Source organism: Pristiophorus japonicus, chromosome 12, assembly GCF_044704955.1.
Source record: "Pristiophorus japonicus isolate sPriJap1 chromosome 12, sPriJap1.hap1, whole genome shotgun sequence".
NCBI classification, from domain to species: Eukaryota; Metazoa; Chordata; class Chondrichthyes; family Pristiophoridae; genus Pristiophorus; species Pristiophorus japonicus.
The window spans coordinates 204,647,173-204,670,470 of record NC_091988.1 but is presented as its reverse complement, the minus strand read 5'-3'; the positions used below and the strand labels follow the sequence as shown (position 1 = coordinate 204,670,470).

Below are 23,298 nucleotides of genomic sequence, written 5' to 3'. Positions count from 1 at the left end.
TAACAGGGTGCTCAAGAGCAGTTAAAGGGACAATCAGCGAGGAATGCCTTGTAACAGCTCTTTTGTTCACAACAATGGGAATCTCAGTTCATGCTGGAGGTGTGGGGGCAGACATGCTGTCAGGACTTGCAGGTTTCAACAGTTCGTCTGCAGAAATTGTAACCTCAGTGGCCATTTAGCCAGAATGCGCAGAAAGCCTGTAACCAGGCTAATATACGAGGCGGATGATCCAGATGAGGTGCCTGCGAGGCAGAATGACGCTTGGGGCAAATCAATGGACGCTGAAGTTCAGCGGGTTCATGTGGCAAGCATTCACTGCTAATATACCAAAACGCCAGCTATGATGATGAAAGTCTTATTAAACGGCATCCCAGTACACATGGAGCTGGACACGAGGGCCAGCCAGTCACTCATGAGTGTTCAACAATTCGAAAAGCTGTGGCCACTCAAAGCCAGCAGACCCAAACTAGAATGCATTGAGACGCAATTACGGACGTACACCAAATAAATCATTCCAGTGCTAGGCAGTGCAATGTTGGCGGTCACACACAATGGATCGGTGAACCAGCTGCCGCTCTGGATTGTCCCGGGCAATGGTCCCGCACTATGGGGGAGGAGCTGGTTAGCTGAGATGAACTGAAAATGGGGGGATGTGCACGCCATGTCATTTGTGGAGCAAAGTTCATGCTCACAGGTCCTACAGCAATTTGAGTCGCTATTTCAACCTGGCGTCGGGACGTTTAAAGGTACCAAAGTAGTGATACGTATCACCCCGGATGCCAGACCAGTGCACCACAAAGCCAGAGCTGTGCCGTATGTGATGCGGGAGAAAATTGAGAGCGAGTTGGACCGGTTGGTGAGAGAGGGCATCATCTCGCCTGTTGAATTCAGCGACTGGGCGAGCCCCATTGTTCCCATCCTAAAAGCGGATAGCTCGGTCAGGATCTGTGGCGACTACAAGACCACTATCAACCGGGTGTCCCTTCAAGACCAATACCTGCTCCCAAGAGCAGAGGATCTTTTTGCCACGCTGACAGGCAGCAAGCTGTTCACCAAGTTAGAAACATAGAAACATAGAAAATAGGTGCAGGAGTAGGCCATTCGGCCCTTCGAGCCTGCACCGCCATTCAATGAGTTCATGACTGAACATGCAACTTCAGTACCCCATTCCTGCTTTCTCGCCATAACCCTTGATCCCCCTAGTAGTAAGGACTACATCTAACTCCTTTTTGAATATATTTAATGAATTGGCCTCAACAACTTTCTGTGGTAGAGAATTCCACAGGTTCACCACTCTCTGGGTGAAGAAGTTTCTCCTCATCTCGGTCCTAAATGGCTTACCCCTTATTCTTAGACTGCAACCCCTGGTTCTGGACTTCCCTAACATTGGGAACATTCTTCCTGATCTAACCTGTCTAAACCCGTCAGAATTTTAAACGTTTCTATGAGGTCCCCTCTCATTCTTCTGAACTCCAGTGAATACAAGCCCAGTTGATCCAGTCTTTCTTGATATGTCAGTCCCGCCATCCCAGGAATCAGTCTGGTGAACCTTCGCTGCACTCCCTCAATAGCAAGAATGTCCTTCCTCAAGTTAGGAGACCAAAACTGTACACAATACTCCAGGTGTGGCCTCACCAAGGCCCTGTACAACTGTAGTAACACCTCCCTGCCTCTGTACTCAAATCCCCTCGCTATGAAGGCCAACATGCCATTTGCTTTCTTAACCGCCTGCTGTACCTGCATGCTAACCTTCAATGACTGATGTACCATGACACCCAGGTCTCGTTGCACCTCTCCTTTTCCTAATCTGTCACCATTCAGATAATAGTCTGTCTCTCTGTTTTTACCACCAAAGTGGATAACCTCACATTTATCCACATTATACTTCATCTGCCATGCATTTGCCCACTCACCTAACCTATCCAAGTCACTCTGCAGCCTCATAGCATCCTCCTCGCAGCTCACACTGCCACCCACAAATTAGTGTCATCCGCAAATTTGGAAATACTACATTTAATCCCCTCGTCTAAATCATTAATGTACAATGTAAACAGCTGCGGCCCCAGCACAGAACCTTGCGGTACCCCACTAGTCACTGCCTGCCATTCCGAAAAGTGTCCATTTACTCCTACTCTTTGCTTCCTGTCTGACAACCAGTTCTCAATCCACGTCAGCACACTACCCCCAATCCCATGTGCTTTAACTTTGCACATTAATCTCTTGTTGGACCTCACTTCAGCCTACATGACCCAAGAACGGGCCGACGAATCTAAACTACCGACCACCATCACCGCGGACAAGGGACTGTTTGTTTACAACAGGTGTTCGTTTGGCATTTGGTCAGCAGCCGCAATTTTTCAAAGAAACATGGAAAGCCTGCTCAAATCCATTCCCGGAACGATCGTATTTCAGGACGACATCCTCATCACCAGTCGTGACACCGAGGAACACCTCCAGAACCTGAAGGAGGTGCTACACCGATTGGACCGGGTAGGCCTGCGACTCAAGAAGTCTAAGTGTGTATTTCTGGCCCCAGAGGTCGAGTTTCTGGACAGGAGGGTTGCTGCAGACAGGATTCGGCCCACTGAATCCAAAACAGAGGCGATTCGACGAGCGCCCAGGCCCTACAACATATCGGAGTTGCGTTCATTTCTGGAACTCTTGAACTATTTCGGGAACTTTCTGCCGAACTTAAGCACATTGTTGGAGCTGCTACACGTGCTCCTGCGTAAGGGCTGCGATTGGTTTTGGGGGGACTGTCAAGAACAGGCTTTCCATCGGGCGCGGAACCTGCTTTGTTCAAATGAGTTGTTGACCCTGTACGACCCCAGTAAGAAATTGGTTTTGACATGCGATGCATCGTCCTATGAGGTTGGGTGCGTGTTGCAGCAGGGTAACTCTGAGGGCCAACTACAACCTGTGGCTTATGCCTCCAGGTCGCTCTCTTAAGCAGAACAGGGATGTGGGATGGTTGAGAAGGAAGCACTCACAGGTGTCTACGGGGTGAAAAAGATGCATCAGTACCTTTTTGGCAGGAGGTTCGAGTTAGAAACAGACCACAAGCCGTTAACATCCCTGTTGTCAGACAGCAAGGCTGTCAATGCCAATGCGTCAGCTCGCATACAGCGATGGGCTCTCATGCTGGCTGCGTGTAATTACACCATCCGGCACCGGCCCGGCAACGAAATCTGTGCTGACGCGCTCAGCAGGCTTCCACTGGCCACCACTGAGGGGGCAGCGGAGCAAAGTTCTGAGATGGTCATGGCTGTCGATGCCTTTGACAGCACAGGCTCCCCCATCACAGCCCGCCAGATCAAAATCTGGACCAACAGAGATCCCCTCCTATCCCTGATTAAGAAATGTGTCCTGATTGGGGATTGGGCGCCCGCACACGGAGCATGCCCTGAGGAGGTCAGACCGTTTCACAGACGGATGGATGAGCTCTCCATCCAAGCCGATTGCTTACTATGGGGCAGCCGGGTAGTCATGTCCCAGAGGGGCAGGGAAGCATTCATCAGGGAACTCCACAGCGAGCACCCAGGCATTGTGCTGATGAAGGCCATTGCCCGGTCACATGTGTGGTGGCCGGGAATTGACTCAGACCTGGAACACTGTGTTCGCAGGTGCACGACGTGTGCCCAGCTGGGTAATACCACCAGGGAGGCCCCGCTCAGCCCGTGGCCCTGGCCCACCAGACCATGGTCACGTATTCACGTAGATTACGCGGGCCCATTCATGGGAAAAATGTTTCTCATTGTGGTTGATGCGTACTCGAAATGGATCGAGTGCATCATTTTGAATTCGTGCATGACATCCACCACAGTAGAGAGTCTACGTGCGGTCTTTCCGACCCACGGCTTGCCGGACATCCTTGTTAGCGATAATGGCCCATGTTTCACAAGCTACGAATTCCGGGAGTTCATGTCGGGTAATGGCATGAAACATGTCAGGACAGCACCGTTCAAGCCGGCCTCCAATGGCCAGGCGGAACGTGCGGTCAAAATCATAAAACAAGGCATGCTCCGGATTCAAGGACCCTCCCTTCAATGCTGCCTATCGCGCTTCCTGCTGGCCTGTAGGTCCTGACCGCACTCGCTCACGGGGGTCCCGCCCGCGGAGCTACTCATGAAACGAACACTCAAAACTCGGCTGTCCCTCATTCATCCAGTCCTGTCCGACATTGTTGAGAGCAAGCACCAGTCCCAAAACGAGTACCATGACCGAAATTCAAGGGGGAGATGTATAGAAATTGATGACCGCGTATTTGTCATCAATCACGCTTTGGGGCCCAAATGGCTTGAGGGTCCTGTAATAGACAAAGAGGAGAATAGGGTCATCGTGGTTAAACTTAACAATGGTGAGATATGCCGCAAGCATCTGGACCAAGTAAAAAAAAGGTTCAGCATGGACACTGAGAGACCTGAGGAAGAGCATGAGATGGTATTCCACCGCCAGTGAATGAGCAACAAGAACATTCAGCAGCATGCACAGTCCCTGCGGCCAGCCCGGACAGGCCGGAATCACCACAGGTGACAGAGACGCATGCCAAGGCTCAACAACCAGAGCCCCAACTGTGGCGCTCCACGAGAGAGCACAGACCACCCGAGAGACTTAACCTATGATCCCAATAAGATGTTGAGGGGGAGGTGATGTCATGTATGTAACCTTTATGTAACACCACTGCAATACTGTATATACGTAAGAAATGCACAACTTGACCACAGGGGGTGAACTTGTGGGAGACACTCCTCACCTGGTCATCCAGGTATATAAAGGGAGGTCCCAAGCAGGGTCATCACTTCTTGGTCCTGTGAATAAAGGTTCAGGTCATAGAGTGACCTTGTCCATAGAATGTGCCTCGTGTGGATTTGTGGTATTGTGTAAGGACTTTACAGAAGGTTTAGTTGGGATTTGAGGGGAAGCTTCTTCACGCAGAGGGTTGTGAGGGTCTGGAACTCGCTGCCTGGAAGAGTGGTGCATGCAGAAACCCTCACCACATTTAAAAGATGGTTGGATGGGCACTTAAAGTGCCATAACCTGCAGGATTACGGACCTAGAGCTGGTAAGTGGGATTAGACTGGATGACCTCTTGTTGGCTGGCGCAGATACGATGGTAAGTATTTCAGGGAATCTAATACGGCCAGAGTGGTCTCCTGAACTAGTTTTGATCGCCTGGATGGGTCGGAGAGGAATTTTCCCAGATTTTTTCCCCCCATTGGCCTGGGTTTTTATCCATTGTTTTGCCTCTCGCAGGAGATCACATGGCTCCGGTTGGGGTGGAGTGTAGAATGTTTCGGTGCAAGGGGCGTCGCAGTTGTGTGGGGCGGACTGGTTGGGCTGGATGCTCTTTATCTTTCCGCCATTGTTCATTGTTCATCGGTTTATATGTAACCTTCAGGGCTGCTGACCGAGGGCCGTGTGGCTCTTTGTCGGCCGGTGCGGACACGATGGGCGAAATGGCCTCCTTCTGCGCTGTAAATTTCTGTTTCTATATTTCTAACGGGAAAGTAAATTAAAAAAATAAAACACAAAAAGTTGAAAATACACAGCAGATCTGTCAGCATCTTTTAAAAAATTAATTCCTGGGATGTGGGCATCGCTGGCAAGGCCGGCATTTATTGCCCATCCCTGATTGCCCCTTGAGAAGGTGGTGGTGAGCCGCCTTCTTGAACTGCTGCAGTCCGTGTGGTGAAGGTGCTCCCACAGTGCTGTTAGGGAGGGAGTTCCAGGATTGTGACCCAGCGACGATGAAGGAACGGCCGATATATTTCCCAGTCAGGATGGTGTGTGACTGGGAGGGGAACGTGGAGGTGGTGGTGTTCCCATGCACCTGCTGCCCTTGTCCTTCTAGGTGGTAGAGGTTGTGGGTTTGGGAGGTGCTGCTGAAGAAGCCTTGGCGATTTGCTGCAGTGCATCTTGTAGATGGTACACACTGCAGCCAGGGGGCGCCGGTGGTGGAGGGAGTGAGTGTTGAAGGTGGTGGATGGGGGGCCAATCAAGCGGCTGCTTTGTCCTGGATGGTGTCGAGCTTCTTGAGTGTTGTTGGAGCTGCACTCATCCAGGCAAGTGTAAAGAGAAAAGGGGATATTGTTTCAGTGTGAATTTTTTAGATGAAACTAAAGCTGTCTTTTCTCTTTAAGATGCTGATGGGTCTGCAGTCTATTTCCAGCATTTTCTGCTGTTTTTTCAGATTTGCAGTTTTTGCAGGTTTTTAATCTACCCTCAACTGAAAGGTGAGCTAAAATGCATCATTAAAATATTGATGTATTGTGCCGTTCACAAAGGCAAGGGAGATAGTGAATGGAAAATGAAATTCCATTCTCAAGTATTTTCCATTCTACAAAGCATCTATGGATCAAATTATATGTACAAGCCTTCATTCCCTGGAAAAGATTCTGGGTGGAATGATTAATTTTATTTAAGTATTTGAATATGAATTTATATAACCCCTTTAACATAGTAAAACATCCCAAGATACTTCACAGGAGCGGAATCAGGCAACAATGTTGAAACAGAGCCAAAGAAAGGAGACACTTGGACAGGGGACCAAAATCTTGGTCAAAGAGGTAGGTTTTAATGAGTCTTAAAGGAGAAGAGAATAGTAGAGAGGTGAAGAGGTTTAGGGAGGGAGTTCCAGAGCTGGGGGATGCACAAGAGGCCAGAATTGGAGGAACGTAGAGTTTTCGGAGGGGTGCAGGGCTGGAGGAGATTACAGAGAGAGGGAGCAGCGAGGCGATGAATGGGTTTCAGCACAAGAATGACCATTTTAAATTTGCAGCATTGCTAGACCAGGAGCCAACGTAGGTCAGCGAGCACAGGGACAATGGCTGAACGGGACTTAGTGTGTGTCAGCTATGGCTCAGTGGGCAGCACCCTCACCTCTGAGTCAGAAGTTTGTGGGTTCAAGTGATTCAGTGATTTGAGCACTTTATACTTGAAAACACAATATCCATGGTAACACACACCCAGCAAAGAGAGGAGAGTTGGACCTGGATGAATCATAGAATCATACATTGTTTCCGTTCCGGCCGGCAAAGAGCTACCCAGCCTAATCCCACTTTCCAGCTCTGGGTCCGTAGCCCTGTAGGTTACGTCACTTCAGGTGCACATCCAGGTACTTTTTAAATGTGGTGAGGGTTTCTGCCTCTACCACCCTTTCAGGCAGCGAGTTCCAGACCCCCACCACCCTTTGGGTGAAGAAATTTCCCCTCAAATCCCCTCTAAACCTTCCACCAGTTACTTTAAATCTAGGCCCCCTGATTGTTGACCCCTCTGCTAAGGGAAATAGGCCCTTTCTAACCACTCTATCCAGGCCCCTCATAATTTTATACACCTCAATGAGGTCTCCCTTCAGCCTCCTCTGTTCTAATGAGAACAAATCCAGCCTGTCTAATCTGTCCTCATAGCTTAGATTCTCCATTCCCGGCAACATCCTCGTAAATCTCCTCTGTACCCTCTCCAGTGCAGTCGCGTCCTTCCTGAAATGCGGTGACCAGAACTGCACGCAGTACTCCAGCTGTGGCCTAACCAGTGTTTTATCATCATAAGCGGTCCCTCGAATGAGGATGACTTGCTTCCACAAGAGTTCACAGATGTTTCAATGAAGGACCCGATGTTCCAGTCCTGAACTCCAGTTGAAGGGTGGAAGATGCCTGTGCGTGGATTGTTTTAACGTGTGGTGACCGTTGCACACCAGCCACCACACGGGCTCGACAGAGCTAGGCTTTTATCCAGTGGAAAGGGTTAACCAGGATGACTGGAGACCTGCTGTGCACACACATGTCGCAGTGTGGGCTGGTCTGTGCTGCCCCTGGGCCCTCGGCTCTTCTGGGCCCCGTACCCTCATTCGCCGTACCTCCGCCACAATCCAGGGCCCGGCGCTCCAGCTCTATGTGTAGTCACAGGTCAAGCATAACCTCCCTGCTCTTGTATTCTATGCCTCGACTAATAAAGGCAAGTATTCCGCATGCCTTCTTAACCACCTTATCTACCTGGCCTGCTATTTTCAGGGATCTGTGGACCTGCACTCCAAGATCCCTTTGTTCCTCTACACTTCTCAGTGTCCTACCATTTAATGTGTATTCCCTTTCCTTGTTAGCCCTCTCCAAATGCATTACCTCACACTTCTCCGGATTAAATTCCATTTGCCACTGTTCTGCCCACCTGACCAGTACATCGATATCTTCCTGCCACACAGTCAATTTTAATATCATCTGCAAACCTCTTAATCATACCCCCTATATTCAAGTCTAGATCATTGATGTATACCACAAAAAGCAAGGGATCCAGTACTGAGCCCTGTGGAACCCCACTGGAAACATCCTTCCAGTCACAAAAACACCCATCAACCATTCCCCTTTGCTCCCTGCCTCCGAGCCCATTTGAAGCTATTCTTCCCTTCTTATAAGTCTGACGTATACTAGCGAAAGGTTCTCTGGTCCTCCATACCTCTCCAGTGCCTTATTCAACTGGTCACTGTTCTTCACGCCTGAGCTTAGCCAGTGAGCTCTGGCAGGCGATTCGACGGTGTGAGGCATCACAGCTTGGCCCAATCCTTCTCTCACCTGATGTCTACATGGATGCTCTTTGTATCAAGAGTCAATGGATCGTGTTTGGAAGTGGGAGCCCCAGCCCCAGCTAGGGGTGCTGAGGCTAATTGTATCTCTACTACTGTCCAAGCTGACTGAGCGGAGACTGAACCTGGCACCTTTCTGCTTGTGTGACTCAGTCTCACACAGCACCGGGGCATTGGGACAGCTTGATACAGCCTTCATTGGGTTACATGGAAGGGGGTTAGAGTTATAATGGACTGATGTTGGGCTGATACCAGTTTCTGTTCCTACTGTTTGCTGGTTCTTTTTGTAGTTTGTAGTTAAACCTGAAATCAATTTTTATTTTAAAAAGTCACAGATGGCAATTCCTGTCCCTGACTGTGTGAAAAATGAGTAACAACTAATTGGATGTTCTCCCTGCAGGGGAAAAGAGTCCAACCAATCCTTGGGAGGGGAAGGAATAAATCGACTTGACGTGCTCAGGACTGTGTTAAGCTTGTTTAAACTGGCTTTAACACGGCTCCATGAATTCAAGCTGAAAAGTGGGCGTGAGTGATGGCCAATACTGACAGCTGCTGCCCCTCCATTTAAATAACCGCACACGGCATACACAACTTAGTCATCTCAGTCTGCACCTACCCCCGCAACCTTCAAACCCTGTTCTCAGCTCGAAACTTTTCAACTCCTCTTTGAACATAAGAACATAAGAAATAGCAGGAGACCATTTGGCTCCTCGAGCCTGCTCCGCCATTTAATACGATCATGGCTGATCCGATCATGGACTCAGCTCCACTTCCCTGCCCGCTCCCCATAACCCTTTACTCCCTTATCGCTCAAAAATCTATCTATCTCCACCGTAAATTTATTCAATGACCCAGCCTCCACAGCTCTCTGGGGCAGAGAATTCCACAGATTTACAACCCTCTGAGAGAAGAAATTCCTCCTCGTCTCAGTTTTAAATGGGCGGCCCCTTATTCTGAGACTGTGGGGCCAAAGTTCATCAACCCGCCACCCACTGCCGCCGACATTTCTCCTGACGATCCGCCCAGTGCCACTTTCGGGGTGGCCTGGAGCGGGCGGGAGGGGCGACCCGCCGGGAACCGCCCACTTACATCAGCGGGTGGCCGAGTGGCACAACTGAGCTCCCGCCCGCCAAGCTCCCTGATTCCTGCGGGCGGGAGTCGGCGGCAGAACGGGGATGGACCGCTGTGAGGAGGCTGGTCTGTCCCAAATTCCACAGCGACTGACCTGGGTGGGGTCCCCTGATGGTCTTCGGACAGTTCCTTTATGTTTTACTGTTGATTTTTTTTTTCAGGTCTTCGGCCCTCCGTGGGCCCGACTCCATCCTCGGCGGCACTTGGGCGGCAAGCACCTCTGCCGCCGAGAATAAGACCCCCCGCTGACTGCCGCCCAGATTGGTGGCGACGTCGTCCATTTGCCGCCCGCTGACCTTCGAGCGACCTCGCCGATTGTTGTGTATGCAATAACTGTTAGACTGAGTACTGTTTAACTCCAAGAGGTATGACCTTGGCTCTGCTTTATTAAAGCCCAAAGTGACTAATATACAAAATGGCTGGTTTGGATGCAGGTTTGAACAGTGCAAACCTTACATGTTTGATACCATTGAGTTTCATAAACTCTTGAAACTCCTGACTGGTGAAGCACGATCCGTTGTCACTAACAACGATGTCAGGCAGACCATGTGTCGCGAACATGACACTGAGATTCTCAATGGTAGCTGTGGATGTGCTGGATGACATGATTATACATGATTATGCAGACTAAAGATATAATCTCTCTGTGGTCACTGTATAGTTGCATAAGATGGAGGCTTGTTTACCTGATGTATGATCAATGAGGCTTACACTGTGTCATCATCATTATAGGCAGTCCCTCGGAATCGAGGAAGACTTGCTTCCACTCTTGAAGTGAGTTCTTTTGTGACTGAACAGTCCAATACGAGAGCCACAGTCCCTGTCACAGGTGGGACAGATAGTGGTTGAGGGAAGGGGTGGGTGGGACAGGTTTGCCGCACGCTCCTTCTGCTGCCTGCGCTTGGTTTCTGCATGCTCTTGGCAATGAGACTCGAGGCTCAGCGCCCTCCCGGATGCTCTTCCTCCACTTAGGGCGGTCTTTGGCCAGGGACTCCCAGTGTCGGTGGGGATGTTGCACTTTATCAGGGAGGCTTTGAGGGTGTCCTTGTAACGTTTCCTCTGCCCACCTTGGGCTCGCTTGCCGTGTAGGAGTTCCGAGTAGAGCACTTGCTTTGGGAGTCTCGTGTCTGGCATGTGAACTATGTGGCCTGCCCAGCGAAGCTGATTGAGTGTGGTCAGTGCTTTAATGCTGGCAATGTTGGCCTGATCGAGGACACTAACATTGGTGCGTCTGTCCTCCCAGGGGATTTGTAGGATCTTGCGGAGACATCATTGGTGATATTTCTCCAGCAACTTGAGGTGTCTACATGTTCCATATCTCTGAGCCATACAGGAGGGCAGATATTACTACAGCCCTGTAGACCATGAACTTGGTGGCAGTTTTGAGGGCCTGGTCTTCAAACACTCTTTTCCTCAATCGACTGAAGGCTGCACTGGCGCACTGGAGGCGGTGTTGGATCTCGTCGTCGATGCCTGATGTTGTTGATAAGAGGCTCCCGAGATAGGGGAAGTGGTCCACGTTGTCCAGGGCCGCGCCGTGGATCTTGATGACTAGGGGGCAGTGCTGTGCGGCGAGGGCAGGCTGGTGGAGGACCTTTGTCTTATGGATGTTTAGAGTAAGGCCCATACTTTTGTATGCCTCAGTAAATCTGTCGACTATGTCCTGGAGTTCAGCCTGTGTGTGTGCAGACGCAGACGTCATCCGCGTACTGTAGCTCGACGACAGAGGCTGGGGTGGTCTTGGACCTGGCCTGGAGGCGGCGCAGGTTGAACAGGTTCCCACTGGTTCTGTAGTTTAGTTCCACTCCAGCGGGGAGCTTGTTGACTGTGAGGTGGAGCATGGCAGCGAGAGAGATTGAGAAGAGGGTTGGGGCGAAGACGCAGACCTGTTTGACCCCGGTCCGGATGTGGATTGGGTCTGTGATGGATCTGTTGGTAAGGATCACGGCCTGCATGTCGTCGTGGAGCAGGCGGAGGATGATGACGAACTTTTGGGGGCATCTGAAACGGAGGAGGACGCTCCATAGACCCTCGCGGTTGACAGTGTCAAAGGCCTTTGTAAGGTCGAAGAAGACCATGTATAAGGGCTGGTGCTGTTTCCTGCAGCTGTCGCACTGCAAAGATCATGTCTGTTGTACCCCGTAGGGGACGAAATCCGCACTGTGACTCCGGGAGGAGCCCCTCGGCCACAGGGAGAAGACGGTTGAGGAGGACTCTAGTGACGACTTTCCCAGTGGCTGATAACAGGGAGATTCCCCTGTGGTTGTCACAATAGGACTTGTCCCCTTTTTAAAGATGGTCACAATCACTGCATCTCTGAGATCCCCGGCATACTATCCTCCCTCCAGATGAGGGAGATGAGGTTGTGTATTCGCGCCAACAGCGCCTCTTGGCCACACTTCAGTGCCGCAGCAGGGATTCCATCTGCACCTTAGCCTTGTTGTTTTTGAGCTGCCTTTTGGATTTTCCTACCTTGTGCAGTGTTGGAGTCTCACTGAGCTGGTGGCGGGCTGCATGCTGTGGGATGGAGTCGAGAACACTCGAGTCAAAGGCAGAGTCTCGATTGAGGAGATCTTCGAAGTGCTCCTTCCAGTGGGCCCTGACAGCCTCGGTGTCCTTGATGAGTGTTTCCCCTTTCTTGGCCAGCAGTGGGGTGGGGCCTTGGGAGTTGGGCCCATAGGTGGACTTGACTGCGATGAAGAATCCTCGCACATCATGGCTGTCGGCCAGCTGCTGTATCTTCTGTGCTTTCTCCATCCACCACCTGTTCTTTAAGTCCCGGGTTTTTTGTTGGACCTCAGCCTTCAGCCGCCTGTCACATTGTTTTGCTGTTCCCGAGTTGGGTTGTTGCTTGAGGCTCAGAAATGCTCTGCGCTTGCGATCTATTCGCTCTTGGATCTCCTGATCATTCTCATCAAACCAGTCCTGGTGTTTTCTGGTTGAGTGACCGAGTGTCTCTTCACAGGCCCTGGTTATTGAGGCCTGGAGGGCAGACCAAGCACTGTGGGCATTCTGCGTCTCAGGGTCATCAAGGCACGCCAGGTTAGATGTGAGGTGCTGGCTGTATAGGGCAAACATAGAAACATAGAAAATAGGTGCAGGAGTAGGCCATTCGGCCCTTCGAGCCTGCACCGCCATTCAATGAGTTCATGGCTGAACATGCAACTTCAGTACCCCATTCCTGCTTTCTCGCCATACCCCTTGATCCCCCTAGTAGTAAGGACTACATCTAACTCCATTTTGAATATATTTAGTGAATTGGCCTCAACAACTTTCTGTGGTAAAGAATTCCAGAGGTTCACCACTCTCTGGGTGAAGAAGTTTCTCCTCATCTCGGTCCTAAATGGCTTACCCCTTATCCTTAGACTGTGACCCCTGGTTCTGGACTTCCCCAACATTGGGAACATTCTTCCTGCATCTAACCTGTCTAAACCCGTCAGAATTTTAAACGTTTCTATGAGATCCCCTCTCATTCTTCTGAACTCCAGTGAATACAAGCCCAGTTGATCCAGTCTTTCTTGATAGGTCAGTCCCACCATCCCGGGAATCAGTCTGGTGAACCTTCGCTGCACTCCCTCAATAGCAAGAATGTCCTTCCTCAAGTTAGGAGACCAAAACTGTACACAATACTCCAGGTGTGGCCTCACCAAGGCCCTGTACAACTGTAGCAACACCTCCCTGCCCCTGTACTCAAATCCCCTCGCTATGAAGGCCAACATGCCATTTGCTTTCTTAACTGCCTGCTGTACTTGCATGCCAACCTTCAATGACTGATGGACCATGACACCCAAGTCTCGTTGCACCTCCCCTTTTCCTAATCTGTCACCATTCAGATAATAGTCTGTCTCTCTGTTTTTACCACCAAAGTGGATAACCTCACATTTATCCACATTATACTTCATCTGCCATGCATTTGCCCACTCACCTAACCTATCCAAGTCGCTCTGCAGCCTCACAGCATCCTCCTCGCAGCTCACACTGCCACCCAACTTAGTGTCATCCGCAAATTTGGAGATACTACATTTAATCCCCTCGTCTAAATCATTAATGTACAATGTAAACAGCTGGGACCCCAGCAGAGAACCTTGCGGTACCCCACTAGTCACTGCCTGCCATTCTGAAAAGTACCCATTTACTCCTACTCTTTGCTTTCTGTCTGACAACCAGTTCTCAATCCATGTCAGCACACTACCCCCAATCCCATGTGCTTTAACTTTGCACATTAATCTCTTGTGTGGGACCTTGTCAAAAGCATTCTGAAAGTCCAAATACACCACATCAACTGGTTCTCCCTTGTCCGCTCTACTGGAAACATCCTCAAAAAATTCCAGAAGATTTGTCAAGCATGATTTCCCTTTCACAAATCCATGCTGACTTGGATCTATCATGTCACCTCTTTCCAAATGCACTGCTATGACATCCTTAATAATTGATTCCATCATTTTACCCACTACCGATGTCAGGCTGACTGGTCTATAATTCCCTGTTTTCTCTCTCCCTCCTTTTTTAAAAAGTGGGGTTACATTGGCTACCCTCCACTCCATAGGAACTGATCCAGAGTCAATGGAATATTGGAAAATGACTGTCAATGCATCCGCTATTTCCAAGGCCACCTCCTTAAGTACTCTGGCCCTGGGGATTTATCGGCCTTCAATCCCATCAATTTCCCCAACACAATTTCCCGACCAATAAGGATTTCCCTCAGTTCCTCCTTCTTACTGGACCCTCTGACCCCTTTTATATCCGGAAGGTTGTTTGTGTCCTCCTTAGTGAATACCGAACCAAAGTACTTGTTCAGTTGGTCTGCCATTTTTTTGTTCCCCGTTATGACTTCCCCTGATTCTGACTGCAGGGGACCTACGTTTGTCTTTACTAACCTTTTTCTCTTTACATATCTATAGAAACTTTTGCAGTCCATCTTAATGTTCCCTGCAAGCTTCCTCTCGTACTCCATTTTCCCTGCCCTAATCAAACCCTTTGTCCTCCTCTGCTGAGTTCTAAATTTCTCCCAGTCCCCGGGTTCACTGCTTTTTCTGGCCAATTTGTATGCCACTTCCTTGGCTTTAATACTATCCCTGATTTCCCTTGATAGCCACGGTTGAGCCACCTTCCCTGGGTCTTTAAGTATTCCGGCATTGACTTTTTTGCAGCACTGCTTCTGCTGCCCCCTCCACTTTGCGGCTATGTTGATGTTGATGCTGGCACCACTAGAGGGTGCAACTGGTGGAGAGCGGGGTTTCCTGTTCTGCCCTGGTGGCAGGGGCTGTATAAAAGGGGAGTCACCATGCAGCTGCCTCACTCGGGAGTTTCGAATAAAAGACCAAGGTCACTACAGTTTGAATACAACACATTGCCTCATGGAGTCATTCATAAGTACACTACAGACATAATAACTGGTGACGAGAATAAGGACTTTCACGCAATTATGGCTATCTTTGGCACACTAAAAGACTTCGCAGAGGGTGATGATTGGGATGCCTTCACGGAAAGGCACGAGCAATATTTTGTGGCAAACGACCTGGCAGGGGAGACGGACACATTGGCGGAGAGGCACAAGGCTATACTGCTGACCAGTTGTGGGCCCGAGGTCTACCGTCTCGTCAGGGAGTTGCTGGCACCCACGAAGGTTGAGGATAAGACATACGATGAGCTGACTGAACTAATTCACGACCAACTAAAACCAAAAGAGAGCATCCTCACGGCCAGGCAGATTCTAAACTTACTGCCGACCTGAGGGCCAGGAGATTGCAAAATATGCTGCCGACCTCAGGAGACTTGCGGCACCGTGTGATTTTGGCACACACCTCAACAAATCATTGCGAGACATCTCCGTTATGGGAATTGGCCACGAGGGCCTTCTTCACAAGCTATTATCTGCCGACACCACAGTCAACCTGCAGAAGGCCATCAGCATCAGTCAGGCGTTCATGACCTCGACCTGCAGCACCAAGCAAATTATTCATCCTGTGGACTCAAACCCAGCAAGTACTGTACACAGAATGGTGCCTTTCACAGGCAAGACTGTAGAACGTGGCTCTGCCCAGGGCAGAGAGCACAGACCTCAGGGTTCCAGAACTCAGAGTCTGCCGAGGGGTGCTAATCGAGTAGCACCATGCTGGCATTGCGAAGGAAACCATAGGGCTCACCAGTGTCAGTTTGCTGAGTACGTATGCAAAGCCTGTAACACGAAGGGCCATCTCCAGCGCATGTGTAAAAGAAATACGACTCACTGTCTAGCAGAAGAGTCAGCAGATGACTTTGAATCCAGCGGGGACTATGATGATTTGGCCAGAGAGGCAGCTCAGCCCCAAGAAGAAGTGTATGGAATGTATACCTGCACCACCGATTGCCCTCCAGTGAAGATGGAAGTCGAGATAAATGGCGTTCCAGTCTTCATGGAAGTGGACACGGGAGCGAGCCAGTCAGTGATGAGCCAGGATGCCTTCAAGAGGCGATGGAATGAAAAGCGACCCGAGCTGGTTCCAGTACAGGAAAAGGTGCACACCTACACCAAGGAGCTGATCCCAGTCCTTGGTAGTGTGGATGTAAGTGTAATCCATAATGGCATGGTGCAGTTACCTCTGTGGATTGTTGCAGGTGATGGTCTAATGCTACTCGGAAGAAGGTGGATGGGGAAGATCCAGTGGAAATGAGAAGGTCTCTTCATTCGAGCAATCGATGTCCCCCGTGCTCAGAGACAGAGCAAAACCTCACCTTCGCTTGGGCCAGGCACCAGAGAATAACCCAGCACAGCACCTGAGGCACAGACCGTCCATCACGTCTGCGTGGAAATGATCCGACCGGAACGACCTAGAAGTACCTTCCTGGCTCCAGTGGCAGGGCTCCTGGGGAGGAAGATCGAATTCACAGGCACTCTTTCAGCTTTGGCGGCAGAATTGCGGGAGAGTAGGATCAGGCTATCGACCTCGAGGACAGAGGCACGATGGAGTCCCTGCTGCAGGGAGGTGCAGAGTGGCGTGGCAGGGTTCTCTTAAAGGAGACCTGCAACCAACTGAACTTAAAGAGACATTGTATGCATGGCAATCAATGTAACGAACCCATTAAGAATGTAAAGCACAAAATGTTGCGAGATGTCGGGAATAGAGTGTCCCCAAAAGTAGCAAGCCAGCGGGCTCAGGAGGGTGAAGGCACTGATCCTGACACCCTGCCCCAGGTCTATCCCACGCTGCAGGCACCCGATGGCACTATTCGCCATGGACCTGGAAACGAAAATGGCGCCAATACGCGCAGTCGGCCACCGTTGCCCAACACCCGGGTGGAGACAGCGCAGCCCCCAGACCCAGTCTCTACCTCGGCCATGTCCGGGAGCAAAAGGTCAGAACCAACGAGTTCCCCAAACGGGACCTGGAACAGCCAGGTTCCCAACACCGTGAGAGAGCAGGCAGAAGATTCTGCAGCCCTCAAAGGATGACAGGGAGGCCACACACATCTGTGGCTCTGCCCACCACTAGGCAATGGCAAAGGCCCTGAGTCCTGGCTCGGTGAGCGAACCAAGCCCACCCCGCTAGCAGGGGGCATAGCGCCGCCATCAGACGACTAGGTTGCTCTGGAACCTGCGTCCTCGCATACATATACTGCTACCTCAGTACTGACCATGACTGAACTAATTATGCAATCTACCCAATCCTGGCACACGACCGTAAAACGTAACGAATGTAAGTCACTGAACCAAGGTGTCACGATACAAACTGTTTTCTTCCTTTCTTTGTACTTGCACTGTGTCTGATCCTGTATGTTTATGTAGCAGGCTAGCTGCATGATCTCACTGGTGGGGGGGGGGGGGGGGGCGGGCAAATGGATGTATGTATCCCCTTATCGGTTAAGAAACTGTCTATTTCTGTCTTAAATTTATTCAATGTCCCAGCTTCCACAGCTCTCTGAGGCAGCGAATTCCACATTTCCACAACCCTCTGAGAGAAGAAATGTCTCCTCATCTCAGTATTAAATAGGCGGCCCCTTATTCTAAGATTATGTCCCCTAGTTCTAGTCTCTCCTATCAGTGGAAACATCCTCTCTGCATCCACCTTGTCAAGCCCCCTCATAATCTTATACGTTTCGATAAGATCACCTCTCATTCTTCTGAATTCCAATGAGTAGAGGCCCAACCTACTCAACCTTTCCTCATAAGTCAACCCCCTCATCTCCGGAATCAACCTAGTGAACCTTCTCTGAACTGTCTCCAAAGCAAGTATGTCCTTCCGTAAATATGGAAACCAAAACTGCACGCAGTACTCCAGGTGTGGCCTCACCAATACCCTGTATAACTGTAGCAAGGCTTCCCTGCTTTTACACTCCATCTCCTTTGCAATAAAGGCCAAGATACCATTGGCCTTCCTGATCACTTGCTGTACCTGCATACTATCCTTTTGTGTTTCATGCACAAGTACCCCAGGTCTCGCTGTACTGCAGCACTTTGCAAAAACTAATCAACCAGACATCAACTTGTCAAGCCAGGAATCGCTCCAATATATCCAATCTGTTGTGGAAAACCAACCACTAATACCTTTTCCTTTTTAACACCGGAATAGAACTTTAATAGTGACATTGTACGAGTTACTTTGCAAAGTCATGTTCCCACTTATTGGGAAGCTGGACATACTCACCACACTTTCCCATTCTTTCATTTCAATGGGTGGAGAATTTGCATCCCAAATTCCCGACATTCATTCCTGGTCGGCAAGGCTCCATGCTGGGAATGTGATTCCATGAAGCCGTGTTTTCTGTAGAATAAGATCAAAGTGAATTTGCAGTCCCCTCATTTTGTTTCTGATCCAGATTCCAACACAATCTCAGAGCAACGGTGAACCTTTAATCAGTTTTTTGAAAAAATTATTTTACTTTTGTATTCAGGTGTGATGGGTTTTTTGCTTCATTGTCAAAACGTGTATTTTAAACGTTGCAGTAGTGATTTCTGTTTTACAAGAATGTAGAATAAGCCCTCATTCAGTACAAATTCAGTAAAAGAATTCATTCTTTCTGTAGTTGTGCAGTCAGAATTCAGATCCTTTTTTCAGATTCATTGCACATAGTCACTCACACAAAGTATCAGCTGGTACTGCATCCCAATGTCATTGTAATACAGGGCGACAATACCCGTACAGCTCTGAGGAGCAAAGGACAGATCCCAACTCCAGAACTAGTCAAAGTAGTGACAGTGATCAATGGTATCAAGACGCAAATAAGTTAATGTTGATTATGTGATTATTCAGGGATGGGAGGAGTTTGCACTATATCAATATACCCTTCTGAACAGGTAAGCTGAGAGGAAAGTCATTAATCGCCCCAGTAAATCGACAACAGACCCTTCCTGTCAGTTGTGGCTCAGTGGGTAACATTCTCACCTCTGCATCAGAAGGTCGTGAGGTCAAGCCTCACTCCAGAGACTTGAGCACAAAATCTCGGCTGACACTCCCAGGGCAGTGCTGAGGGAGTGCTGCATTGTCGGAGGTATCGTCTTTCTTGACTCTGCTCTCTCAGGTGGATGTAAAAGATCCCATGGCACTATTTGAAGAAGAACAAGGGAGCTGGCCATATTTATCCCTCAATCAACATTACTAAAAAAAAATAGATTATCTAGTCATATTGCTGATTGCTGATTGTGGGAGCTTGCTGTGAGCAAATTGGCTGCCGCGTTTTCTGCATTACAACAGAAACTACAGTACAAAAATACTTCAATGGCTGTAAAGCGCTTTGGGACGTCCGGAAGTTGTGAGAGGCGCTGTAGAAGTTGGAGTTTTTATTTTTCTTTCTTTCCTCTCTGTGACGTACCCAGGTTTTTGAAATGACTGATTCTCCAGGAATTCACTCCCATTAATTATGAACTTTGCTTTCACAAACTATTGAGATGAGAACTTTGTATTAACCCATCATGGTCTGGATACCTGCCAACTGTATACAAATGTCCCTGGCCCTACAATTTGGTAAGGGGCAGGGGTGTATCCACAGGGTGGGAGCAGATGATCAGTGCCCGGCCAGCAGAATTTGGGGGCAAAACAGCTGTATAAATTTCTATGGTTGAGAGTTACAGAGTGGAATTAAAACGTTTAACACATCCAGCAGCAGATTGACTAGAAACCAACAAACAAGAATTTCTGCTCTTGCAAGAACAGGCTGATGACTTTAGTGGCCAATTTGCATGAAAGGTTAGATTACAGTGAACACTTCTTCCAATCAGAGAGCCAGGCCTTGGTTTAACTCATAGCCAATCTGATGCAATGAGGGGGTAGAGATTGGCTACAACCTGTTTTTGGGCGCAAAACTCAGACAAAATATGCAGACAGTGCGCACCCCAACCGGGAGGCTCAAGGCACACCCCAAATTGGGCCTCCGCTCTCAGTGGGTAGCACTCTCGCCTCTGCATCAGAAGGTCGTGAGGTCAAGTCCCACTCCAGAGATTTGAACACAGAATCTAGGCTGACACTCCCAGGGCAGTGCTGAGGGAGTGCTGCACTGTCGGAGGTGTCGTCTTTCTTGACTCTGCTCTCTCAGGTGGATGTGTGGACTTGAGCTGTGACCCTCCTGAGCAGGAGGAGAGCACCCTCATTGTACACCCCTCAGGTGATGTTGGGCATGGAGGGTGGGCCAGTGTGAAGCTGGAGACATCCCTAGGTTCAGGGGAAATGCCTCATTCTCCCATGCCCACCACAGTCCAGGGCCGCCCATGATTGCGAGCAGAAAATCTACCCTTATAAGGCGGCCCGCGCCTTTGACCGACTGATGTGTAAGGAGTTGTGGGATGCAATTTGTACAATTTATATACAAAATATTTATTTATTTATTTATTCACAGGATGTGGGCATCGCTGGCAAGGCCGGTATTTATTGCCCATCCCTAGTTGCCCTTGAGAAGGTAGTGGTGAGCCGTTGTCTTGAACTGCTGCAGTCCGTGTGCAGTGATAAATCTGTGAATGTTACAAGGGATATAGATCGTGTGGCACTCATCAAATCTTCTTCTTATACCATACGATAACTCAGTAATTAAAATTAAAATAGTAATTAATGTTGTAATGTATTTGGTTCATGGATTCTTTGCTTAAGAATTCATAGCAACACATTGCTATTAAGAACTAGGTGGTTTATTAGCAAAAAGTTTAACAATCACACTACACATTACCTGTTCATCCACCAGGCTCACAACCACCTGCCTCATCGTGGATGACCGAGACTCAACTGGCGGGGTTTTATTGAGTCTTGTGAATATCACGTGACTGGCTAAACCACTCCCAACTCAACAGCTCCACAAACCTGTGAGCATGCTCACAGGTGCATACATTACAAATGTATAGAAGTTTCAACAAGCAGGCCATTCAGCCCATCTGATCTGTGTCCACGTTTATTCTCCACCCAAGTAGATAATTCTCATCACATTTACCCACCATCCTCTTCTCATTCATTCACCTATCCAGTCTCATCTGGAATGTTGGCACCGTTTCTGCCTCAACCACCCACTTTGACAACTGTGTGTGTGAAGTTTCTCCTGCCCTCAGTTCTAAATCTCTCACATATACTCTTGCATCTCTGGCCCCTTGTTCTAGACCCTAAACTACTGGGAACAATCTGCTTCTATCTACCGTTTCCCACCTTTTCAGAATTTTAAACACTTCTATCATGTTGCACCATAATCTGTGCTGTTCTGGGGAAAAAAGCCCCAATTTTTGGTCTTTATTTCTTCAGATCAGGCAGAGTCCGAGTGAGACCGTGTTTTACCCTCACTAAATCCTCATTATCCTTCCTATAGTGTGGGGCCAAATACTGCAGTCCTCTCACTGAGCCCTGATTAAGGTTTTTTACAAGCTCATCATTACCCCTTCATTTTTAAAAACATAAGAATTAGGAGCAGGAGTCAGCCATTCGGCCCCTCGAGCCTGCTCCACCATTCAATAAGATCATAGCTGATCATCGACCTCAACTCCACTTTCCCGTCCGATCCCCATATCCCTTGATTCCCTTAATATCCAAAAATCTATCGATCTCAGCCTTTTGTATACGCAACGACTGAGCCTCCACAGCCCTCTGGGGCAGAGAATTCCAAAGATTCACCACCCTCTGAGTGAAGAAATTCCTCCTCATCTCAGTCCTAAACGGCCGACCCCTTATCCTGTGACTGTGACCCCTGGTTCTAGACTCCCCATTCAGGGAGAAACAGCCTCTCTGCATCTACCCTGTCAATCCCCCTCAGAATCGTATATGTTTCAATGAGATCACCTTTCATTCTTCTAAGCCCCATAGAGTATAGGTCCAATTTCTCCTCATAGGACAACCCTCTCATGCCAGGGATCAATCTAGTAAACTTTCTTTGCACTAAGGCAAGTATATCCTTCCTCAGATAATGAGACCAAAAATCTATGGCGCTTGAGATGACACCTAGAATTTTGTGATCTTTTTACCAATGTTATTAACCTGAGGAGCTGCCTCTAACGTCCTGTGAGCCTGTCCCCCACATCCCTCGGCTTCCCCAGCACCGAGCCCACTCCCATTCACAGTATCATTACTGCTGCGATTTTTCTTTACCAAAATGCATCACCTCACACGCACTGACATTGAATTCCATCAGACACTGTTTATCCCATTCACCCATCTGATCAATATCTGTTATTTTAACCCAATGAAATACATTGGTTGCTAATCATAACTTCAAGGAGCAGGAAGTATATTTTAAAAACTACTCCACAGGGACAACAGCTGGACACCCACTGTCTGAAATCAAGCAGTGGACAGGACAGAGCAATGGATAAAAGACTTCAGGTCTGAAACGAGCTTCACTATTGACGAAATTCATCGAAAAGCTTAATCAGTAATCATTGCCTCGGCATCATGTGACAAAGAAGCAATTGAAAAATAAAGGACTTCTCTTCAAAAGCAAGACCTTTGGGCCCAGTCATTGAATTGACATTGATTGTCCTGGCCAGCTCGGACCAAGCTGTGGTGCTCTTCTTGCAGAACAGCACCATGGCTTTCACGTAATGGCACCTTCCTCTTCCTCGCAGCAGTGAGAAGCACCTCCTTAGCCTTGGGCTTTCGCAGACTAGCTTGTCCCAGTAGTAACACTCTCACATCTCAATCACAAGGTTTTAGTTGAAGTCCCACTGCAGAAGTTGAGATCATAGTCTGGCTTATGTGCAGTACTGAGGGTGCTGCACTGTCGGGGGGGCAGTACTGAGGGAGTGCTGCACTGTCGGAGGGGCAGTACTGAGGGAGTGCTGCACTGTCGGAGGGGCAGTACTGAAGGAGTGCTGCACTGTCAGAGGGTCAGTACTGAGGGAGCGCTGCACTGTCGGAGGGGGAGTACTGAGGGAGCGCCGCACTGTTGGAGGGGCAGTACTGAGGGAGTGCTGCACTGTCGGAGGGGCAGTACTGAGGGAGTGCTGCACTGTCGGAGGGGCAGTACTGAGGGAGTGCCGCACTGTCGGAGGGACAGTACTGATGGAGCACTGCACTGTCAGAGGGGCAGTACTGAGGGAGGGCTGCACTGTTGGAGGTGCAGTACTGAGGGAGTGCTGTGCTGTCAGAGGTGCATTACTGAGGGAGCGCCACACTGTCGGAGGGGCAGTACTGAGGGAGTGCTGCAGTGTC

The 23,298-nt window shown here is 49.2% G+C and overlaps 1 long non-coding RNA gene across 3 annotated transcripts in view; it reads right to left on the bottom strand.

The window, feature by feature from the left end:
• The window catches only part of LOC139277677 (uncharacterized), an 88,418-nt gene that overhangs the window by 61,508 nt on the left and 3,612 nt on the right, over positions 1-23,298 (bottom strand). For all 3 annotated transcript variants that reach the window (XR_011596126.1, XR_011596128.1, XR_011596127.1), the window contains exon 2: positions 18,331-18,447. This is a non-coding gene — a long non-coding RNA (uncharacterized lncRNA). The remainder of the gene's footprint in view (positions 1-18,330; positions 18,448-23,298) is intronic.